The sequence below is a fragment of the Canis lupus genome, chromosome 35 (genome assembly GCF_003254725.2).
Source record: "Canis lupus dingo isolate Sandy chromosome 35, ASM325472v2, whole genome shotgun sequence".
NCBI lineage: Eukaryota > Metazoa > Chordata > Mammalia > Carnivora > Canidae > Canis > Canis lupus.
The window spans coordinates 21,157,754-21,180,222 of NC_064277.1; the positions used below are offsets into that span (position 1 = coordinate 21,157,754).

General features: G+C 41.8%; 1 long non-coding RNA gene across 1 annotated transcript in view; it reads left to right on the top strand.

Moving 5' to 3' along the window:
• The window catches only part of LOC118353386 (uncharacterized), a 30,755-nt gene extending 11,395 nt beyond the window's left edge, over positions 1–19,360 (top strand). The window contains exon 3 of the long non-coding RNA XR_004812227.2: positions 19,263–19,360. This is a non-coding gene — a long non-coding RNA (uncharacterized LOC118353386). The remainder of the gene's footprint in view (positions 1–19,262) is intronic.
• Positions 19,361–22,469: the final 3,109 nt, after the last annotated feature.

A 22,469-nucleotide genomic window follows, 5' to 3' on the forward strand; every position in this document is an offset into this window, starting at 1 on the left:
TAGGGAAGAGTCCTAGGAGGCCCGCCCTGCCCCTGAAATCCCTTCAAGTACAGTAGAGGCTCCTGCTGAGATGGCAACAGCTGAGCTGAATTTTTTTCCCCTTTCCTCTTGAAAATTATAATTCTATTTTGCACCCATCCTTGCCTGGGAGGGGGGGTGGGGAGGGCAGGGATCACATCTTAGCCAAACTGACTCCCGTAATGTCCCTGACGTAATTCCAATGACAATGCCGCATTTCAGAACTGGTTGCTAATTTTGGTGACCAAGATCTGCATGGCAGCAGCACAGAATGTACTGGAGTTTCCATTTTAAAGTCTAAAGAAATAACCATTTCTTTTTAATCTACTGGAAGGCACAGAGAAGGAGCAGTACCCCTAACCTTCCCTGATTCTCTAACACCCAGGTGTAGACACCTCCCCAGGTGGAGCCAATGCAGGCGAATAGAGGCCCGGCAGGGGGTGGAGCAGGGGCCCACCCTGGGCTGCTCCCATCGCCCGGGAGGACAATGCTCAGTTCTGAAGCATTTTTCTTCCTAGTTCAAGCCAGCCCTATATGCCCTCTCCACATGCCACCCCGCCTCGCAGCAGCGACGTAAACTGGGTAAGCGAGCACTTTCAAAGGGAGCCGAGAGGATCAGGTGCGACTTTCGGGTTGGCAAACTCATTTCTTTGGGGAAGGAAGGGATTTAAAAAATATTTCAGAAAGACTGCAGCTCTCAGCCCAGAATCGGGGCTCACTACAGGCTTTCTGGCTTTTCCCTGATGTGTCTTGGAGCAGCAGCCTGCAGCCAGGCATGAGGAAGATTTTTCCTTTGCTTGTTTTTTTCTAAACAGTTTTGAAAAGCTCCTGTGAACCCGGACCGGGGCTTTGATCCGGTGAACTTAGGGGCATTGCCGCAAAGGACTCCAGCTCCAGCCACTTTGCAAATTCTCATTTACATTCAAATAGCCCATAATCTTAATGGGCAGGAGATAGATGGAGAGCGAGGAAGGCACAGGGAGCTGCCTGTCAGGTGTCCCTAAGGCCCTCAGATCAAAGGGAGCCATGTAGGCAGCAGGGAAAGGGTGGAAAATTCCTGAAGCAACTAGCAGAATGCCTGATGTGTGCCATAGCCCTTCCGGACCAGGGCTTCTGACCCACACGTGGTGCACAAACCCGCCACATGTTTATGGGGGTCTCCCCAAACCGTGCAAATCCGAACAAAGTAGCTATACATTTCTAAATAGCACGGCTGTCTTGTAAGATGTCTGAAAATTTTTAAGGCCTATTTTTGGTTCAAAATAGAAATGAAAGGCTTGACGTGGTGAGCAGTGCGTGCAGGAGGAAGCATCCTTTGCTTGGGTTCATTTCGTGGGCATTCCTAAAATCCATGGTCAGGTTTTTCTTTCTTTCCTGCCTCTCACCCCATTGCCTCCTCTAAATTCATGCTCAACCCCCACCCCATCCTTGGTGATTTGAGGAATTTATCTATTTTAGTGATATAGGAAGATATTTTTAACTTACACATATTGGCAGCAGATTCCCATTGTTTCACGGAGCTGCACAGGACATAAGAAACCCTTTTTCTGCTTTTCACTTTTGACCCTAGGGAAACAGCCCATCTCCCATTTGCTCTATGGTACAATTTGGGAACTCCTGCTTTGAGACTGAGCTCTCCCCGCCGTGTGCCTGCCCCCACCCCCATCCACTCTCCTCTGCATTTGGTGACTTTTGGGAAGTCTGTGTTTGCAGTATTAAGGCTTCTCAGCTAACTTCTCAGCTGTTCTCTGGCCCTAGAACTCTGCTCTTTGCTGGGGTCATTGGTCTATCCTTTGAGACAAGAGGGAGGCTCATTCCCTCAAGTACCCTCAGGCTCCACATTTGGGAGACTAAGATCGGATATGTTTTCTCACAAATCTGATTTCTCCAGAAGAGTTGACAGGGCACAAACTAAACAATGAGTTAATTTCATCATTGATCTTCAGGATACACCTGGGACACGTTATGCTTTTCTAAGTTACAAATCATTTCACCCAAGATCCATATCTAAAGAAATACATATATATGGTGCAGAGCCAGTGGGTAAAGATGATTCTACAAACTATCATTTCCTCAAACTTTTGTTTGCTTCCTATCTCCATTCCCTTTGCCTAAGATGACCTTATTCCTCATCACTAATTACCTCTCAATTAGTTCTTCTGCTGTCAGGCCTAGGCCTTTCGCCTTTCACATTGCCACCAGAGGATAATGTCAAAAATGTCGGAATGCAAGACTGGTAAAGTCTCTCTCTTGCTCTGGCGTTTCAAACATTTCACTTCCTACCAGGCAATTATGTCCGCAGTTTCTCAAATAAAAACAAACAAAACCAACAGGGAATCCGAGAGAAACTTTAGCAAATGAATAAATGGTGGAACACATATTTAAAAATCAACATAGTGAAAACCCCTCTTGGAGACTCCACCATATGCATTCATAATTCAGAGCAGTAATGGTTCTGAAGATGGCTACAGTAAGGAAAGGTGTTCAATCCAGAATTTTAACAAGTTCAGTCTTGGAATTCCTTTTCAAGTTTTACCTACTAAGTATCTACAGTACCTGTTTCCACAGAGACACCAAGGGAATGTTTTCTGGGGTGAAAACCAAGCTGTTTAACTTTGTAGCGCTGGGCACATTGTGACATGTTATTTCTTGTCTGCCTATCACATGGTCTGATTTTCTGCTCCCGGAAGCATTTACATTCTACGTGAACACAGATGCAGGGGATCTTCATCTGTGATTTTGCATTTGTTCGTCCCTCTGGCCAGAGTGTTTTTCTTCCATTTGTCTGCTTGGCAAACTTACCCTCTCTCATCTTCCCAAATCAAAATAGATGCCTCCCCAACATGGAGAATTCTTCCCTGACTCTTGCTCATTAGAGGGGATCCATCCTCCTTAGATCTACCGCCTTGCTTTGTTTCCTTGTTCACGCTGTGGTTGAATTCATATACGAGTTTATAATTGTGCTTGTGGGTCTCGTATACTCAAGTGGCTATGAGAAAATGGATGCAAGAGGTCAACTGCGTGCACATCGTTAGTTTTTAGGGTAATGCCTGGAACATGGTAGGAGCTTAAAAGATGTTTATAAAATAGGTGAATGGCCACATCGTACAGCGGTAACATCCTTTGGGATTCTAAGCTTGTAGATATCTTTAAGTTAAAAAAAAACAAAAACAAACGTGTACATCAAGAAATAAAAGCACCAATGTTCTCATTCTCATTCAATGTTCTCATTCAATGTTCTCAAATGATATTCATAAGATATGTGTGTATACATCTGCATAGATACATATATACGTACATACACATGCATAATACATAAACAGCTTATATGTATGCAAGAGATGCACACAAGCAGTTTTGCCTTCCCAGACATCATTTTCTCCAGTCATAAAACATAGTTATTTCACATACACGTACCTTATTTTATTGTGCTTCACTTTATTATGCTTTGCAGACGTGGTTTTGTTTTTGTTTTTGTTTGTTTTTACAAATTGAAGATTTGTGTGTCAGGTAAGTATTGGCACCATTTTTCAAACAGTACTTGCTTATGTCATGTCTGTCATATTTTGGTAATTCTTATAATATTTCAGTCTTTGTAATTATTTTATTATGGTGATCTGTGATCAGTGAGTGATCTTTGATATTACTGCTAATTGATTCGGCATGACATGAACGGTACCCACGTTTCACAGCAAAATTTATTGATGAATATATGCATTCTGACTGCTTCACAAACTGGCCATTCCCCATCTCTCTCCCTCTCCTCAGGCCTTGCTATTCCCTGAGACATAAAAATATTGTAATTAGACCAAATAATTACTATACAATGGCTTCTGCATGTTCAAGTGAAAGGAAGAGCCATGCGTCTGTCACTTCAAATCAAAAGCTGGAACTGATTAAGCTTAGTGAGGAAGCATCTAGAAAGCCAAAATAGGCTAGAATTTTGGCCTCTTGCACCAAACAGTTGACCAAGTTGTGAATGCAAAGGAAAAGTTCTTGAAGGAGATTAAAAGTGCCACTCTAGTGAACACATGAATGATAAGAAAATGAAAGAGTCAAATTGAGAATATGGAGAAAGTTTGAACGGTCTGGACAGATGATCAAACTGGCCACAACATTCCTTTAGGCCAAAGCGTCATTCAGAACAAGACCCTAACTCTTCAATTCTGTGAAGGCTGAGAGAGGTAAGGAGGCTTGCAGAAGGAAAGTTTGAAGCCAGGAGTTTGTTCATGAGGTTTGAGGAAAGAAGCCATCTTCATGACACAAAAATGCAAGCAAGAGGAAGCCATAAGTGCTGATACAGGAGCTGCAGCAAGTTCTCCAGAAGATCCATCTGAGATAGTTAATGAAGGTGCCTAAACAGATTTTTACTGTACATGGAACAACCCTCTATTGGATGAAGATGTCATGGAGGACTTTCATAGCTAAAGAGGAGAAGTCAGTCCCTGCCTTCAAAGCACAGGCTGACTCTCTTGTTAGGTGTTAACACAGCCCCTGACTTGAAGGTGAAGCCAATGCTAAGTCACCATCCTAAAAATCCTAGGGCGCTTAAGAAGGATGCTAGATCTACTCTCCCTGTGCTCTATAAATGGAACAACAGAGCCTGGATGACAGCACATCTGTTTACAGCATGGTTATTTCTGAATTATTATTATTATTACTGAATATTTTAAGCCCACTGTTGAGACCCTGCTCAGGAGGAAAAAAAAAAAAAATCTCTCTCAAAATATTCCTGCTCATTGACAATGCATCTGGTCAACCAAGAGCTCTGATGGAGATAAACAAGTAAATGAACATTGTTTTCATGCCTACTGACACAACATCCATTCTACAGCCCATGGATCAAGGAGGCATTTTGATTTCCAAGTTCTTCTTATTTAAGAAACCTGTTTCCAAAGGCTATACCTGCCATGGACAGTGATTCCTATGATAGGTGTGGGCTGAGTAAATTAAAACCCCCCTGGAGGGATCCCTGGGTGGCGCAGCGGTTTGGCGCCTGCCTTTGGCCCAGGGCGTGATCCTGGGGACCCGGGATCGAATCCCACATCAGGCTCCCAGTGCATGGAGCCTGCTTCTCCCTCTGCCTGTGTCTCTGCCTCTCTCTCTCTCTCTCTGTGACTATCATAAAAAAAAAAAAAAAAAAAAATTAAAACCCCCCTGGGAAGGAGTCACCATTCTAGATGCCACTCAGAATATTTGTGGTTCATGGGTTCGGGTCAGATTAACAATCTGAACAGCAGTTTGGAAGAAGCTGATTCCTACTCTCAACAGATGACCTTGAGGGATCCAAGACTTCAGTGGAGGAGGTCACTGCAGATGTGGTGGAAACAGCAAGAGAGCTAGAAGCAGAGCCTGAAGACGGGACTGCATTGCTGCCATCTCATGATCAAACCTGAATGGACGAGGAGATGCTTCTTATGGATGCGCAAAGCCAGTGGCTTCTTGAGATGGAATCTACTTCTGGTAAGGATGTCGTGAAGTTTGTTGAAGTGACAACAAAGGATTTAGAATACTATATCAATTGGGTTGATGAAGCAGTGGGAGGGTTTGAAAGGATTCACTCCAAATTCAAAAGTTCTGCTGTGGGTAAAATGCTGTCAAACAGTGCCACACGCTACAGAGTAATCATTCGCGACAGGCAGAGTCAACTGATGTGGCAAACTTTATTTTTGTTGTATTTTAAAAAGTTGCCACAACGACTCTATCCTTCAGCAGCCACCACCCTGATTGCTTAGCAGCCATCAACATTGAGACAGAACCCTCTGCCAGCAAGCTCAGATGATGGGTAGCTTTTTTTTTTTTTTTTTTTTTTTTAATTTTCAATAAACTGAGTGGCTTCTAGAATGGGGAATCCATGCTCAGGATGTACGTTCTTTAGCCATAATGCTATTGCACACTTAGTATGGCATAAACATAACCTTTATATGCATTGGGAAACCAAAAATTTTGATTCAATATGCAATCAAATAAAAAAATTTGATTTATATGCATTGGGAAACCAAAAAATTTTGATTCAAATTTTATTGCAATATTGGCTTTATTGTGGTGGTCTGGAACTGAACCACAGTATCTCTGAGGTTGTCTGCACTAAACAAATAGATGTGAATGAAAACCATAAAGCACATGCATACTTTTTATGGAATAGACTTAAGTGTGCTACTGGTCATTCTCTAAATCATTTCTGTGCCCTTTCCTGGCCTGCTGTGTGCCCTCACCTGACGACCCAGGCCCTAGGTGGCTGCCACTTGCATCAGCAGTTGATGGGAGGACAGGAGGAGGGAGGGTGGGGCCCATCTTTGTTGTTCCCTCCTGCTTTGCCTGTCATGAGGACAGCTCCTTATTGGGCCTAGATGACCCCCTCATCCCTCCAGGCCCAGGAATGGGAACAGACTCTCCTATTGCTAGTTTCTGGAAGTCTCCCCATCCCTCTCCTACCCACCCCCCTCCCCATCAATGCCATAGCTGGCGAACTGAGCCATCAGGACTGTCTTTTTATCTGTACCTTTTGGGATGAAGTGTCTCCAGGTAGAATCTTGTCCCATATTCAGGCAACTCTGCTTTTGCGTGTGTGTGAGTTAAGTATCTTCTGTGTATATGCAAATTGTGTGAGCATGATTTTCCTTTCTTTTTACATTTTTAAAAAATTTTCAGCTTTCTTTATATTATCCCCTGGTACAGACATATTAAAAGTGATTCATATCTGCATCGTGTGAATGTGTATATATATGTGTGTGTGTTTGCCATCAAGGGAAAACTTTTATTTTGAGGTGCCTGGCTAGCTCATCCAGTGGAGCCTGTGACTCTTGGTCTCAGGTTGTGGGTTCGAGCCCCATGTAGGGTATACAGATTACTTAAAAATAAAATATCTTTTTTAAAAATAGATTTTCACTTATTTATTCATGAGAGACACACAGAGAGAGGCAGAGACACAGGCAGAGGGAGAAGCAGACTCCCTGTGGGGTGCCTGATGCAGGGTTCAATCCCAGGACCCGGGATCATGACCTGAGCTAAAGGCAGATGCTCAACCCCTGAGCTACCCAGGTGCCCCTCAAAAATAAAATCTTAAATGAATTAATTTTAAAAAGTAAAGTTAAATCTTTAAAGATGTTTTAACTATATGAAAGTTAAAAACATTTAAACAATAAACAGGGGATGCCTGCGTGGCTCAGCAGTTTAATGCCTGCCTTTGGCCCTGTGATCCTGGAGTCCCGAGATCAAGTCCCATATTGGGCTCCCTGCATGGAGCCTGCTTCTCCTTCTGCTTGTGTCTCTGCCTCTCTCTCTCTATCTCATGAATAAATAAATAAAATCTTAAAAAAAAAAAAAACAGTATCTTAAATAAAACAAGAAAAGTTTAAGAAAATAAGAAGAAATGAGTTGCAAAATTTAACCTCCCCTAAATTCATCTATGAGTATAGGGCTAATTTATAGGGCTAATTTAATAGAAATATGAATTTTGAATGAGTATTGCTGTTAATTAGGGGTTCCCCCCCTTTTTTTTAAAGTCAATCAGATTTTTTTCAGGTAAACATTAAAGTTCTTGTACAGACTTCTAATACATGCTCATATATTTCAAGATGGCATATAAAAATGCTCATGCCATACAAAAATGTTCTTTATTGTTTTGAATATCGGTATCCATGCCAAATTTTAATGACGGTTAAAGTCAAAGTGAATTTTTTGTTTAAATAAAAATACAATACTTACATTATCTAATTCTAGAGGGCCCAATGATGTGAAAATAATGAATTCATAAGAATTATATTAACTGAATCTTTATTTGAAAAATACTATCTTAAAATTAGACTGCTAGATCTACTTGAATAAGAGTGACTGTAGCATCAATTAAATTACAGTAGCTAGGGATCCCTGGGTGGCGCAGCGGTTTGGCGCCTGCCTTTGGCCCAGGGCGCGATCCTGGAGACCCAGGATCGAATCCCACGTCGGGCTCCCAGTGCATGGAGCCTGCTTCTCCCTCTGCCTGTGTCTCTGCCTCTCTCTCTCTCTCTCTCTGTGACTATCATAAAAATAAAAAAATAAAAATAAAAATAAATAAATTACAGTAGTTAAACCAAAAAAGAGATCAATGAAAATTTGCTGTAAAGACATGTACAGATGCTGTGCCCTGGCTGGGGGTGCTCGGGACCCGGCCGTTGTGAGCTGAGTCACACCTGCAAGTGACCCTGGGGACCCCTGGACACTTGCAGCCTCTGCGGGCTGCGGGTGGAGCAGCGGGAGCAAACGGGCCCCTTGGGAGAGGCTGGAGTTGGACCCGGCAGTGGCCAGCGTTTGCCTGCGTGATGATTTTCTTCTCTCAGCTCCTTGAGGATTCTCTCAGTCAACAAGAGGCCGCCTCGCTGTCTTGGGCCCTTTCCTCATGGAAGAGGATCTCCTTTCGATGGTGCAAGTGCTTCTCTCGATTCTCTGCCTGCGTCTTCAGTCATCTTCTTGCAGAGGCTGCAAATCTGATTTGCACAGTTCATGTTTCTCCACGTGCTGGGAGGTTTCTTACTGATTCCCCAGCAGAGTCCTTCCTCCTCAGACACTTTTCTCTGACGTTGCGTGATGTGTTCCTGGTGTAATTCAGGCAGAATCTGAAGCTTCGGCTTCAGCTGCTCAATCTCACTTTCAAGCTGTGAATTTTCACGCTGCAAAGATGCTTCGTTGGCTTGGAAGCTTATTTGTCCCTAAGCCCCTCATTCATCGGCTTTCCTTCCCACGATGGCCCTGCTAGTTCCTCACTTTTCCCTTCAGTACTTTGAAGGGACACGTGGAAGTCAGTGTCACCAGTGGTACTTTCCGAGCCGACTGCTGCCTGGTGCACGGGGTGATTGCACTCTGCTCCCCTCTTTCACTCGCCTTCCCGGCTCCGTGACCTCTCAGGAGAGCAGAGAAGGGGAAGGAAGGTCTTCAGCAGGTTTTCGGCCGTTGGTGTTGACTGTTGGGGTTTCTCCTTCAGGACCTGCTCCATTCCTGCTGCATGCAGAGGCTCCAGCCTTTCTTTCGCTTCCTCCTTTTCCTGGACTCTCCCCTTTCCATCTCGCAAGTTCTTGTTCAGGCAGTTCTGGCCTCCCGGGGAAAAGAAGTATCTTCATTCAGCTCGTCTACCATGTCCTCCCAGAGTTGTCCTCCATCCTTGTCTGATGCTCTGAAGATGGGATTTTTGTCAGTTGCTTGGGCAAGTTCGGGAGGCTGGCTCTTCTCTGCCTGCTTCCGAAAGTCGACAGTGTCTTGAAGTGGCACCGCTCAGGTTTGTATCGGTCGGCGACAAGCACAGGTTTGTCGTGTGAGGGGACTGGCCTCCACCCCAGGCGACCTGAGGGCCTCCCCGGCCTGTGGCCTTGGTCCGTTCTTCTCACCCATTCCCGCAGACTTCACTGCACGCAGAACACCGTTTGCCAAGCGCCTTCACGCTTCTTAAGGTGCATCATGTCTTTACTATCACAATCAGCACCGCAGTACATGCCCGGATCTCCCAGGGAAATGCAGAGACTCGGGCCATGGCTCCAGCTTTCAGAAATCCCCAGCAGGGCACCCGCAGGTGCTCCTAGACCAGCTGGAAAGTGGATCTGGTGGCAGGCGGTAGGCCCTCGTGGCTGCATGGCACGCCACTGCTCTGCCTCTGGGTGCCCGTGTGCTGTGCGGCTCCACAGGCAGCTCAGAACCCTGGGCAATGCTCCATCTCTAAGGTAGACCAGGGCCAGACAAGCAGGGTAGATCAGTTGGGTCAGGGGAAAGGGTGGCCAGGCAGGTGCTAGGAAGCAGCTCTCCCTAACTCTGCCCTGAAACAGAACGTGTGTCACTTATCCAGTACAGGCAGCAGTGGAAGGGGATCAAAGCAGGGCCAGGCCATGTCCCCTTCTGTGCACAAGAGCAAGTCAGGGCAGTGGTGGGGTCCTGTCCCTGCGTGAGCCTCATTTTTCTGATTTAAAGTTTCTTTCTGCTGCAGGAAGCCTGGCGCTGCCCACAGGGTCCCAGGAATCTGCCCCTGCTAAGGTTCTCTCTCGCCTTTGTATGTTGTCACTGTAGGGAGGCAGGGGCCCCGGACTGAAGGGTCTCCCCAAATGTATTAACTAAGAGACCTGGATTCCAATCCTAACAAGTCAGGAGAAATCAATCAAAATTGGCAGGTCTTAACATTTCATGGATTTTCTGTAGGCCAGTGTGCCCCTGTTCAAGTGTTCAAGTGTTCCTGGAGGGCGGTGACTCGGCTTTGGAGGTGGCACAGTGACATGGTCTCCTTCCCTCATGGGACCCTCCATCTTCAGCCCACTCCTCCCATGACAGTCTCAGGGAGGGTCCCCAGTCCATGGAGCATCTTCAGAAGTGGGCCTCTGGGGAGGAGATGGGTCCTTCCTTGGGCTCCATTTGCCACCTTTCATTTCACTGAACCACATCTCACTCTCTGATCTCTCTTCGGTAGACCCAGCTCAGAGCCTTCTTGTCCATCCCTGGGGCTCTGTCATGAACAACTTGTCCCCAGGCCATTTACTGAGAGGGATACCAGGCAACTGCCAGCTGAAGCCAGCCTGAGGGTCCTCAGGGCTCCACGGGTACAGAGAACAGAGGCTCTGACTAAGACTGGGGGTGCGGGAAGAAGGTGGCCAAACACCCCCAATGGGAGGATTTCTTTTCTTCCTTTCACTGAACTATTTTTTTTAAGAGCATCACCAGTTTAAGGAAAAACTAAGGAGAAAATGCAGAGAGTTCATGTCTGCAAAGGATTATTAGGGAATATAGGAAGAGAAACCTCACCAGTGGCACCGAAGCACATCAACCATTTTAGAAACAACACCTTGGGAGTTTTAATCTTTACACATAACCTTAGCTTCTGAGGTCTCATCCAAACAACAGACCTGCAGCATCCTGTGCAGACTTCCATTTATCTACTTGGGCTGAGCTGACCCCACTGGAAATCGAACATTGCTCCAGATATTGATCCAGTCACATGGACACTGGCAGGGCTCCCTTTGTGTGAAATTTACAGAGGAGCCTGTTCTGGGGAGTTCTTCAGTACAGAAGTATCTGGAGGCTGCTGCTTCCCTCTTGGGCTGGTGGGAAGGGATCCTCCCCCCAGGGGGGTCAGGAATAGCACCTTCACGGTGCCTGTGTTTTCACGGGAGGGCTGGGTGTACTGGGCTCTGCAGCTCTGCTCGCCCGTTTGGCCCGCCGACCCTTACTGTAACGTGACCGCCTAGTCATGACCTTCACGTGCTGCAGTGGTGCTCTGTTCTGCTGCTGCTCTGTCTCTCTGGCCTTAAGCTAGAGTGAACTCACTGAGCACGAGATTCCTTTTTTAAAAAAATCGAACTGAAAGGAGTGTTGTTTGCTCTCTGGCCCTCAAACACCAAGGCACTGTTGTGCTCCTTAAAATTGTAAATTATGTCTGTTTAAGAAAATGTCAGTGTTTTTTAAAACAGAATAACAGTGCTGGAAAAGACTTGGCTGTGCTATTTGTTACCAAAGTTTCATGCAAGAAAAATGATGCATTCATCATTATGAGTGCAGTCAAGGGGCCTAATGACTCAGGCACAATGCCGCTTCAGTTCTTTTAAGTAACATGATGGATTTTTTTTTCTCCTCAGCAAGTTATCTGAGTAATGTAAAAGCTCATAAACTGAGATCCAGGGAGGCTTTGTCAATAATGCACTATACTTAACAACAATTAAAACGTAAGACACATCTCATATAATTAAATCGATTTTTTTTTTTTTTTCTGCCAGAAACAAGACTTTTTTTTTCAGGTAATGATTGCTTTGGCTGTCTAAAATTGTATTTATTGAGGTGGGGGAGGAAGAGATCTGTTGTTACATTCAGACACCATTTCTTGTGTCTTCAAAATCCAATTCTTAAATAGGCCAATAGGATGATTTTTGAGTAGAGAGGGTAAATAGGTATGGATAATCTGTGCCATCGAGATAGAAGCACTGTGCTGGGAATCATATTATTTAGTGACATAGAATTTCAGCCCTGCAAGTGGCCTCGGATACCTAGGAAGGCAGGGATAATGGTGTTCCCAGTAGGACCAGGCCTCTCATTTTGCTGTCTGCTGGCCAGTTGGGACCCAGGGCACAGCTCTTAATCTAGCCGTGCACTCTGCGGTGTCATGCAAGCATAACATGGTTACATTTTTGTGTCTAAAATATGTTAAGGTCTGTAAAAACAAGGGACTTCACTTTTTCCATTAAAAATTGCCTTTTAAGGGTAAATGCAACACCATCCCCCCCAAAAGCACATAGCTCCTCTTTGACCCCTGGATAACTCTGCTAAATTGGAATATTTACCTGAACTTTCCTTACTTGGCCTCCAATCATGTTAAACAGCTGTTGGAATGAATACAAAGGGACTTGCCTGACTTTCTAGTAATAACCTTGTTTTTTTTTTTTTTTTTTTTAACCTTGGTGGCTTGAAAGCATTATTTAGTGAATCAAGTTTTGCCTTTTCCAGCAATGGGAGTGGCTGTTTTTCCATTAAATAGTACTGGGTTTAATGGGGCTAGAAACCCTAGCCACATGGAAATTTCAAAAGAAGAAAGAAAGATTGTTTTCTTTGTATTTCTTTTTTTTTTTCTTTTCTCTTTTTTTTTTTTTTTTTAAAGCTGCAAGTACTCAGAGCGGACAAGGGTTCTATGCGAGCGGGTGGGTGGGATATAGTTGCTGTGAAATATGATGGAATGTTTGCCGAGCTGTTTTCCATGAGAATCAAAATGTTTCTCTACTCCTACTTCGTTTTCATGGCAGTGGCCTTTTAAAAATAAAGTTGCCTCAGGGGCTGGTGATCAGACTCTGGTGTTGCTCACTTTGGAAGTAATGGCCATAGACTGTGACCAGCCATTCTCATGCTGTGGGCAGAAATGCAGAGAGATATGCTCCATTTCCGACCATGTGGGGATTGAGTTCTGATGCTTTCCAGTATTTGTTGGAGAAATGGATGAGGGAAGGCGAGGGAGAAAGCTTATCTTAATGGAGTACTGCTGCTTTGTTGGCTGGGTTAACATTTATCTCTCTCTGTGTCCAACTCTTGCCTGGAGCTTCTGCTTTTGCTATCACTTGGGCTGGGCAGAGGAGGCAGGGTGGTGTGGTGGATAGAAACAAGACCATGGATTCTGCCCATTTCATGATTGGATTATTTGTTCTTTGGGTGTTGAGTTTAATACATTCTTTACGGATTTGGATACTAGCCCTTTATCTGATGTGTCATTTGCAAATATCTTCTCCCATTGTGTAGGTTGTCATTTGGTTTTGTTGACTGTTTCCTTTGCTGTGCAAAAGCTTTTTATCTTGATGAAGTCCCAATAGTTCACTTTTGCCTCTGTTTCCCTTGTTTTGGGTGACATGTCTAGCAAGAAGTTGCTGCAGCCAAGGACACAGATGTTGCTGCCTGTGTTCTCCTCTAGGATTTTGATGGATTCCTGTCTCACATTAAGGTCTTTCATCCATTTTGACTCTACTTTTGTGTATGGTGTAAGGAAATGGTCCAGTTTCGTTCTTCTACATATGGTTGCCCGATTCACCCAACACCATTTGTTGAAGAGACTGTCTTTTTTGCATTGGATATTCTTTCCTGGTTTGTTGAAGATTAGTTGACCATAGAGTTGAGAGTCCATTTCTGGCTCTGTATTTTGTTCCATTGATTTATATGTTTGCTTTTGTGCCAGTAGCATGATGTCTTGATGAAGACCTACAAATGGACAAGAGACACATGAAAAAATGCTCAACATCACTTGGCATCAGGGAAATACAAATCAAAACCAAAATGAGATACCACCCCACACCAGTCAGAATGGCTAAAATTAACAAAGTCAGGAAACAGATGTTGGTGAGGATGCAGAGAAAGAAGAATACTCGTACACTATTAGTGGGAATGCACACTGGTGCAGCCGCCCTAGAAAACAGTATGAAGGTTCCTCAAAAAGTTGAAAATAGAGCTACCCTACAACTCAGCAATTGTACTACTGGATATTTACCCCCAAACTAAATGTAATGATCTGAAGAGGCATCTGCTCCCCAATGTTTATAGCAACAATGTCCACAATAGCCAAAGTATGGAAGGAACTGAAATGTCCTTTGACAGATGAATGGATAAAGAAGATGTGGTATATAAATATAATGGACTACTACTCAGCCATCAAAAAAATGAAATCTTGCCATTTCAAATGATGTGGCTAGAACTAGAGGATATTATGCTAAGCGAAATAATTCAGAGAAAGACCATTATCATATGATCTCACTCATATGTGGAATTTAAGAAACAAAACAGAGGATCATAGGAGATGGGAGGAAAAAATAAAACAAGATGAAATTAGAGTAGACAAACTATAAGAGACTCTTAATCATGGGAAACAAACTGAGGGTCGCTGGAGGGTGGGGTGGGGGCCCGGGGTAATTGGGTGATGGACATTAAGGGGAACATGTGATATAATGGGCACTTCCCTTCCCCTGTACTCCTCTGTTTTGTTTCTTAAATTCCACATATGAGTGAAATCCTATACAATTGGCTTTCTCTCATGGACTTACTTCTCTTAGCATAATGCCTTCTAGTTCCATCAAGAATCTACTTTACATACTTATAGTGACTCTATCAGTCAGTTAATAGTATCCTCATTACACAAGTAAGGAAATCATGAGTTAGAGAATTCAGCAACTAGTCCGGAGTCACACTACCAGATCTGACATCCAAACCAGGCTTTCTGACTCCAAAGCCCATGATCTTGTTCTCATTGTTTATTGACTCACCAAGTCTAAGAACTGATGTTTGTTTAATGTGACGGCAGCCTAATTATTTTAATTATTTGGCCATCTGAAAAATATAGTTCATCACAAATACATATATATATATATATATAATTTTTATTAGTATATATATTTATAAAAATATTTTTCAGCCTTTAAAAATGGGAAAATTTCAGCTTTGTTTACTGAACTTTTAAACTATTCACATTGGTGTATTATGGAAATCCTACCCCTTCTTTATGAAGGGCCAACAATAGTAACCAACGTTTTTATTTTAATAATATAGCAAAGCTCATTTATGATAATTTAAAGTAGTGCCATGCTTAGATAGATCTTTGATGTTTCAGAACAATCTTCAAAATGTAAAATTACCTTGAGTATCAAATTTGAATTTGTTGGGATGCCTGGATGGCTCAGCAGTTGAGCGTCTGCCCTTGGCTCAGGGTGTGATCCCAGGATCTGGGATCCCTGCAGGGAGCCTGCTTCTCCTTCTGCATGTGTTTCTGCCTCTCTCTCTGTCTGTCTCTCTCATGAATGAATAAAATCTTTAAAAAAAATTTTTGAATTTGTTAAAAGATGTTAATTCAGGTCCTTAGTTTGGAAAGGTGAAAATGTACTCTTTCAGAGATTACTTGTAGTAATTAACAAGGTGTGTTTTTAAAAACAACAACAAATAAAATAACAGACATTTTGTTGTTTTAATTACTACTATCATGTTTTTTTTGAATTTCATGTTTTCTACCCATGTGCATCATTTTCTGTCTTTAAAACTTACATTAGGTATATAAAGTCTTTTTTTCTATTATTGGTAGATTCTGCATTAGAAAACTGCCAACTGTTTGTAGCTTGCAATTAATTACAAAAAGATAACTCTGCCATTATTGACTTCAATCTTATAAAACAATGAAACCAAGTATAGAACATTCTAAGTAAATTACTTTTATAGGATTTTTATCTTCAAAATTGAGTGTGACTCCATGGTTTGGTGTGATTAATTAAACCTCATTAGTTTGAACCTTTGATCAAATCAACTAGGTGAATTTATTTTGCTCTGCATTTGACCAAAAGTTTGATGGTAAGAGCCTAAAGTAGATTTTAGGAACAATAATAAAGCCTAGTAAAAATACTAAATAAGGAAGTGTACTCTTATAACTTATCAGTGTTAGAACTTGAAAATATTTAAACTAAAAGCAAGCAAGTAAATAAACAGAAAAGAAAGGAAGGAGTTACAGTCGGATGTATGTAAATAAGCGGTGTAATGTACTAGAAAGAACACTTGGTCCAAGTCAGGGGATGTAGGCTTGTACCCCAGCTTTAGAAATTCCTGTGTGGATTTGCATGAATTTTCCCCAGAGCCTTTGTGCCCTTCATTTGTAAATGGAATTGATTGGGCCGAAACAACGGATGGCTTTGTAATGGTTCTGTAGTAACTACTAAGAGAAGATTATAATATATCCTTTTTACAAAAACTGAAAAACTGGTACAAGCTCTACTCTTGTATGTTTTTTATACCCCTGTTCTGTATAAAGTTCAGTTTGGGATGCAGAACTGTTCTCTGTTCAAAAATCTCTCTTTTCTCACTCTCTCTCTATGTATGCATATACCTATCCTATATCTTGCATTCTAAACAATCACTGAGACAAATTGGCCTGCTCTAATATTTTATGATTTAGGATATTCCTCAGTGTAGAGAAATTCACATTATCCAGAACAATGTATAGATCAAAGTAGTGATCTTGGGGGACCTGGAATCCAAGTGCGTCCAAAACAAATCAGCCATATCACTGAAACCAAGTCAAATTTCTACAATGAGATCATTCATAATTGAATTCTCTGAACATCCATCTTGTCAGAATTTGCCCTGGATTTGACCTGCCCACCTGACATCTGCCCCCTTTCCAGCACCCTGAACATACTCACACTTCCCTTTGTAATGTAACGTGGACCATGCTGTGATTCGAATGTAGATTTCATTGCTCGCTGATTTTAGTTTTTAGGTTTCTAGAAACACTTTTCCAGAATGTTTCCTTCTCTGAACTTGTGTTAGCTGTGATGTTCTTTCACTAAAGCATCATTTATCTCCTTTCAGCATAGGGAGCTCTGTGCTCCTTGGAAATCTTACACCCACTAGCCCTCTTGTACAAATTACATCAACAAGTATTGGCCCGTGGCAGGTGGGATGAAGCACAGTAGGGTGGAGTCTCAGATTGCCTACCTGTGAGAAAGGTGGGAAGAGGAAAGAGAAGCAAGTGAGTGACCACAGGAAGGAAAGATGGGAAATTACCAGATGCATCAATTATAAAGTTCCTGATGGTTGTAGAGGAGTTTAAGTTCCTGTCATCAAGAAGCTTTAAGAATATTTTTGAAAGAAAAAGTGTAGACAAAATAAAATGGTTACATGATTATACAGGTATGTAGGGGCTCACTCTGGAAGTTGGTGGATCATACATAGAGTACTATGAGAGTTCAAAGCTTTGGAGTCGTCTTTGTCAGATGATTTGTGTATGAATGGACACCCAAAGGTAAAACCAAAAAGATTACTCGAGCCGACATCCTTGTCACATCCTTATTTTTATGGAAAATAGTGGTAAAATATCAGGATCTCAAATATTCCTGTTCTGATTAATAGGGTGGAATAACTCATGTTGGAAAGATAGCTGTCCCAGTCAGTGTGGGGAATGCCTTATGGAGTTTTTAGTCTTCAAGATAGGCAAAAAAAGAGAAGGTATCGTAATTAAGGTCAATGGTAGCAGCAGGACCTGACCTGGCCAGTGGTGCTAGATTCAACCCACTCTTATTTCTGTAGGTTTGTTTTGCCTGTTGTTAATAGAAATAATCACTTCTCACACATTTATATTCAAATAGAGACTAAGAAGTTAGTAAATGAATCTATTCACTCAGTTAAGAGAAACAATCCAATTTTCCCAGTGCACATATGTTTGTGGTTTGCCAATATATATATTTTTTTGTCTTTTTGAGAAATACATATACTATAGCTTCAAGGGTGGAAAATTTCACACACTTCTATAGTGAGGAGGTTTAATTGTAACCCTTTTGCCTATGTTTTTGAAGAAAATTTATTTTCTTAAAAAAATAGATATTACCTTGTCACCTAGGAATACAAATAAAATACTCTAAGTATCCTCCTCTAGCCTTTCCAAACAAGAATATCAGGTCACTGGTTCTTTCTGTGCCTCTTCTTGGGGCTCTGCTAATTCTACATAAACACATCCTAGAAAACAGCGAGAGGATATTGCCAGTTATAACCTTCCAAATACATTCCACTTCTCTGCATGCTAGAAAATATTTAAGACAGATTGTATTTTCCCTCTGTGTTTCAGTTTTCACAGTTAATAAGATAGGCATTTTCATGGCTGACTTGCTGTTTTCATGGGTAGCAAATATTCAGATTAGTATTCCAGATACCAAGTTTACCGAATTTTATCCAGAATAGAAAGTGCCATAAAAATGAAAGATTTTACTTCTTGCCATTTATATTGAAAACATCAAAATAGTTCTAATCATATTATTAAGTATGTTATGATTGCTCTGGTAGCTGGTGTTTCTAAGAAATGTCTTTTGAACCTATTTCTCTTGATGGATTTTCATGCCAAGTAGAAACTGGTGAGATTAAAAAAAAATAATCTCCTAGCATTAATCTCATATTCAAAACTGTAAAATAAAACCTTGCTTCTCACCAGAGAGGAGGCAAGCAGAAGATTCCTAACATTTTCTCAATGTTAAGAGTTGCATTTCTTAAGATCTGAATTTATTTGCTATTCTATGATACGTGATCAACCTTTTAAACCACCCACCGAGTACAAGTAGTCAATGGTAATATTGTGTTAGCCACTGGTAGGTTTTTGTAATTATTCTTGTGGAATGAACAGAATCAGTTCAGCTTTAGTACAAAATCTACTTACCTTCCCAACCTCTCTTTTCATGGAGAAAATTGAACCGGTGTTTCACTCATTTCCTCAATTTGATCTGTCCTTAGTCTTATGATATAAAGGATGGCACCATCCTAAATAAGATAAGTAAAGTTCAGGAAAGCGATTAGAAGGAAAATTGAATAAAATGTGGATGCCATGTGAGGGTGGTGATGGAGATGGACATTTCCAAGGGAAATAGTGAACCAACAACATGGAGGTCATGTGGATTTCTGTCATAACTAATAAAGATCAGCCAAAAACTACCAAATGAGTTTCTTTTTATTGTAAATATTATATTCTTAGTAAAAATATGGGGTCATATCATTGTTACATGGGCTTTAAAGCTCCTTGGTAAGCTTAGGAATTTAATTCATTGATTTTAGTATTGTGAAGTGGATGCCCTGTGAATCACAGTTTGAGAGTACCTGCAACAGTATCTAGCACTTATACTGACAGCATGGTTTCCAGGGAAGCTGTCGTCCAATCTCATGCATTGCTCTTCTCCTAATTAGAATTTTCCAGAAAGGTGTATACAGTACATGCAGTATCTAACAAGGTCCTTCTCCTCTCAAACTCACAGGTACATTTGATGGGAGGTGTGAAGATACACAGCTGACCAGCCCAGCTAATGCCACCCAGTGAAATGTTCAATGATGGGTATTGGCTTTAACTATCTTGGTAAGTATTGTTCTGATTGGACTCCAGTCTCAGGCTGGTTTACAGCTGGAAGATAAAACTTTTGCCGAATTACTTATGCAGGACCTTTTTATGGCTCTAATTTTGGTTTGGATCCAGAGCAGGGAATCAGCATGGTGGGATCATTTTTTTTTCCAGAACACTGAATAAATGGAAGAGAAGGTAAATGCCATCAGGAAGGACATACACATTTATTTTTGTTATTTTTTTTTCAGCTTTGAATTGTTTTCAGCTTTATTGATATATAGTTGACAATAAGATTATAAGGCATTTAAAGTATATGGTGTGATGACTCAACATACATGTGTATCATGAAGGGATTCCCACATCCCACAGCTGAATTAGTAACACATTCATCACCTCTACATACATACAAATATATGATTTTTTTGGTGAGAACATTAGATTTTACTCTTAGCAAATTTCAATTATATAATAGAGTATTATGAACAACAGTCACCATGTTTTATGTGAAATCCTCAGACCTTATTTTTAAAACTGAAAGTGTATACCCTTTTATCATCCTCCCCTTTCCCCCCACTGCCAGCCCCTGTCAACTACCATTCTACTCTTTATTTATAGGAGTTCAACTTTTTTTTTTCTTTTTTCTTTTTCCATTTTAGATCTCTATGTACATAATGCCATGAAGTATTTGTTTTTCTCTGTCTGGCTTGCTTCACTTAATATAATGCCCTCTAGTTTCATCCTTGTCACAAACGGCATGGTTTCCTTCTTTTTTAAGGAAATGCACATTTTTTAGAAAGATGTCAGTTAGGATACAACAGTCCCCAGTGTACCTTCAGAAAATTTCTGTTCTCAGAGGCAAACTTGGGTCCATTACCTATGGATTTGTCTTCTCATATTACATTAAAGACAGAGGAAAGAAGAAAAAAATGAATGAATAAATGAATGAAAAGAAAAAGAAGGATGAAAGGAAGGAAAATGGAAGGAAGAAATAAAAGAAGGAGGAAAGGCAAGATATTTAAAAATAAGCTACTTTCTGAAAGTTATCCAAGTAGGTAAATTGTAAAAGCAACATAAAGTCCAGATCTAGTCCATTTACATAAATTAGCATTCAGTTCTTTGTCCATTCATTTGTCAGTTCTGCTACTCCTTCATTCCGCCAGGCATGGCCAAACACTATTAGAAGTGGGATGGAAAAGCCCCTGCCATATAAGGCAATGGTGTGAACCCACAGGAGAGACCCTATCCTCCGTGTGCTTGGAAATATCAGGGTCTCAGCAAAATGACTGCCACGTAATGCCATCCAATTTCTATTATCCATCCACACGGCTCTCCTGATGTTTCAGGGACTCATAGATTATGCCTTTTGTATTTAACATTGATAAACCGGTTAAATGTCTCAGGCTTTGGCTTAAAAAGCCACACAAGATAGGACAGAGAGTGAAAGAGTGTAGTCAGATTCAGAGAGAAAAGCAGCAAGTAGCAGAGTCTCAACAGAGACCTAGTTATTTTCTGTAAGCACCTGGCCCTTGCAAACAACTGCTGTCCTTAGTCAGATGCCCAGCACGTGATGTGGAAAGGCCAGGGCTGGCACCCCGCACAGAGCATCGTGCCTCTTCACGGTGCAGGTGTTCTGGGCCCCCAGGCCCGCCAACCAGCAGTCTGATTCTCTGAAGGGATTACACACACTTGCCTCTTAGTTAAAATGGGACACTTGGGCAGACACGGGATCCTCTGTTGTTAATTTGGTTCTTGCCCTTTTCCTCCCATCCTCTGGTTTGGAAATGAGAGGGGCAGATGTAGGCAACGCAGGCTCTCCGATTCTTGTTTTCCTACTTGTTAAAATCAGCACCCATAGTTTCTGCACAGTGACTACACAACTCTGAAATGATGCATGAAATGGGGGGAAAAAATGGAAACAGTGTTTGCCCTGAGCACCCAGAACACAGACAGAAATTCATACAACAGATGCGGCTAAGTGTCTACTTCACTTGAGCCAGAGTGAAGCTGACTGTGGTCGGTCCTGCTAGTTAGCAGAGTCCAGGCCGAATGGGGGCTAGTCTGTCTCCTTGGATGTAATATGAATCTTCTCCAGCCCTGCCCTTCTTCTAACCCCCCACCCTGAGTGCTTGCTTATCTGTAACCCACGTTGCTTCCCGGTTGTTTGGTTTTATGGAGGCCTTCCCCAAATATTCAGTCCTCCCTTTGTATGCACTCTTTTCTTCTTTTTGCTCTAAGCTTTCTTAAACTTAGTGGCTGCTCAGGAAGTGTGCTGAAGGGAGGCAGAGTGGAAATGGGGTCATGGGACTGATTATTTTTTACGAATATACACTTACCCAGTAGAGAGAGCCATCAAGTGCTACCTGTCTTTAGGTGCTAGGTGCATCCTAAGGAAAGGAAAACTATGTTCTGTCACCACAGTTATGACTGTCAGGCAGTTGTCTCCCAGGAAATACTTGGGAAAGGTCACTTCACTTCCCATTGCACTCCTGCTTGTGAGTACCCTAAAACAGGAATTGGGTTACCCCAGATATCTGTCTCTATTTTCATTCTGTCTCTCCCACTGGAAGAAATTAAAATGTAAGAGTAGGGGATGCATTAGGAGTATATCTTTGAAGTTTATTTGAAATAAAGTAAGATAAAAAATTATGCCTCATTTTAAAGACCTATATATAGCTCAGGGATTTTGCTGTTCAGAGGGATAAATAAGGCTGAGGAAATTGGTTACAATCTCCCCTGCTATTTTTTTTTTTCTTCTGTGAATTGTTAGTTGACTTTTGAGAACTTCTGGAGTTTCCAGGAAAAGTTTGGGACTTGACATCAGCACACTGGCAAAGAATTCTGGCCGTGGCACCTACCAGTTGTACAAACTGCCAAAATTAGTTAATCTTTTGAAGGCTCTTTTTTCCTTTTTTCTTTTTTTTTTTTTCCCATAAGATCGGATTGGAACAAAGCCCTTTTGAGAATTTTGTGAATCAAATGAGATGGAGTGTGTTCAGGACCTTATAAAATTAAGCAACTGTGTAGGGAGAAGGTTATTATCTGCTCTATGGTGCTAGCCCCCACTTTAATTTGAGATGGCTAGACTGTAAGAATATTGTTTTAACTTCTTCAAAATTTGCCATAT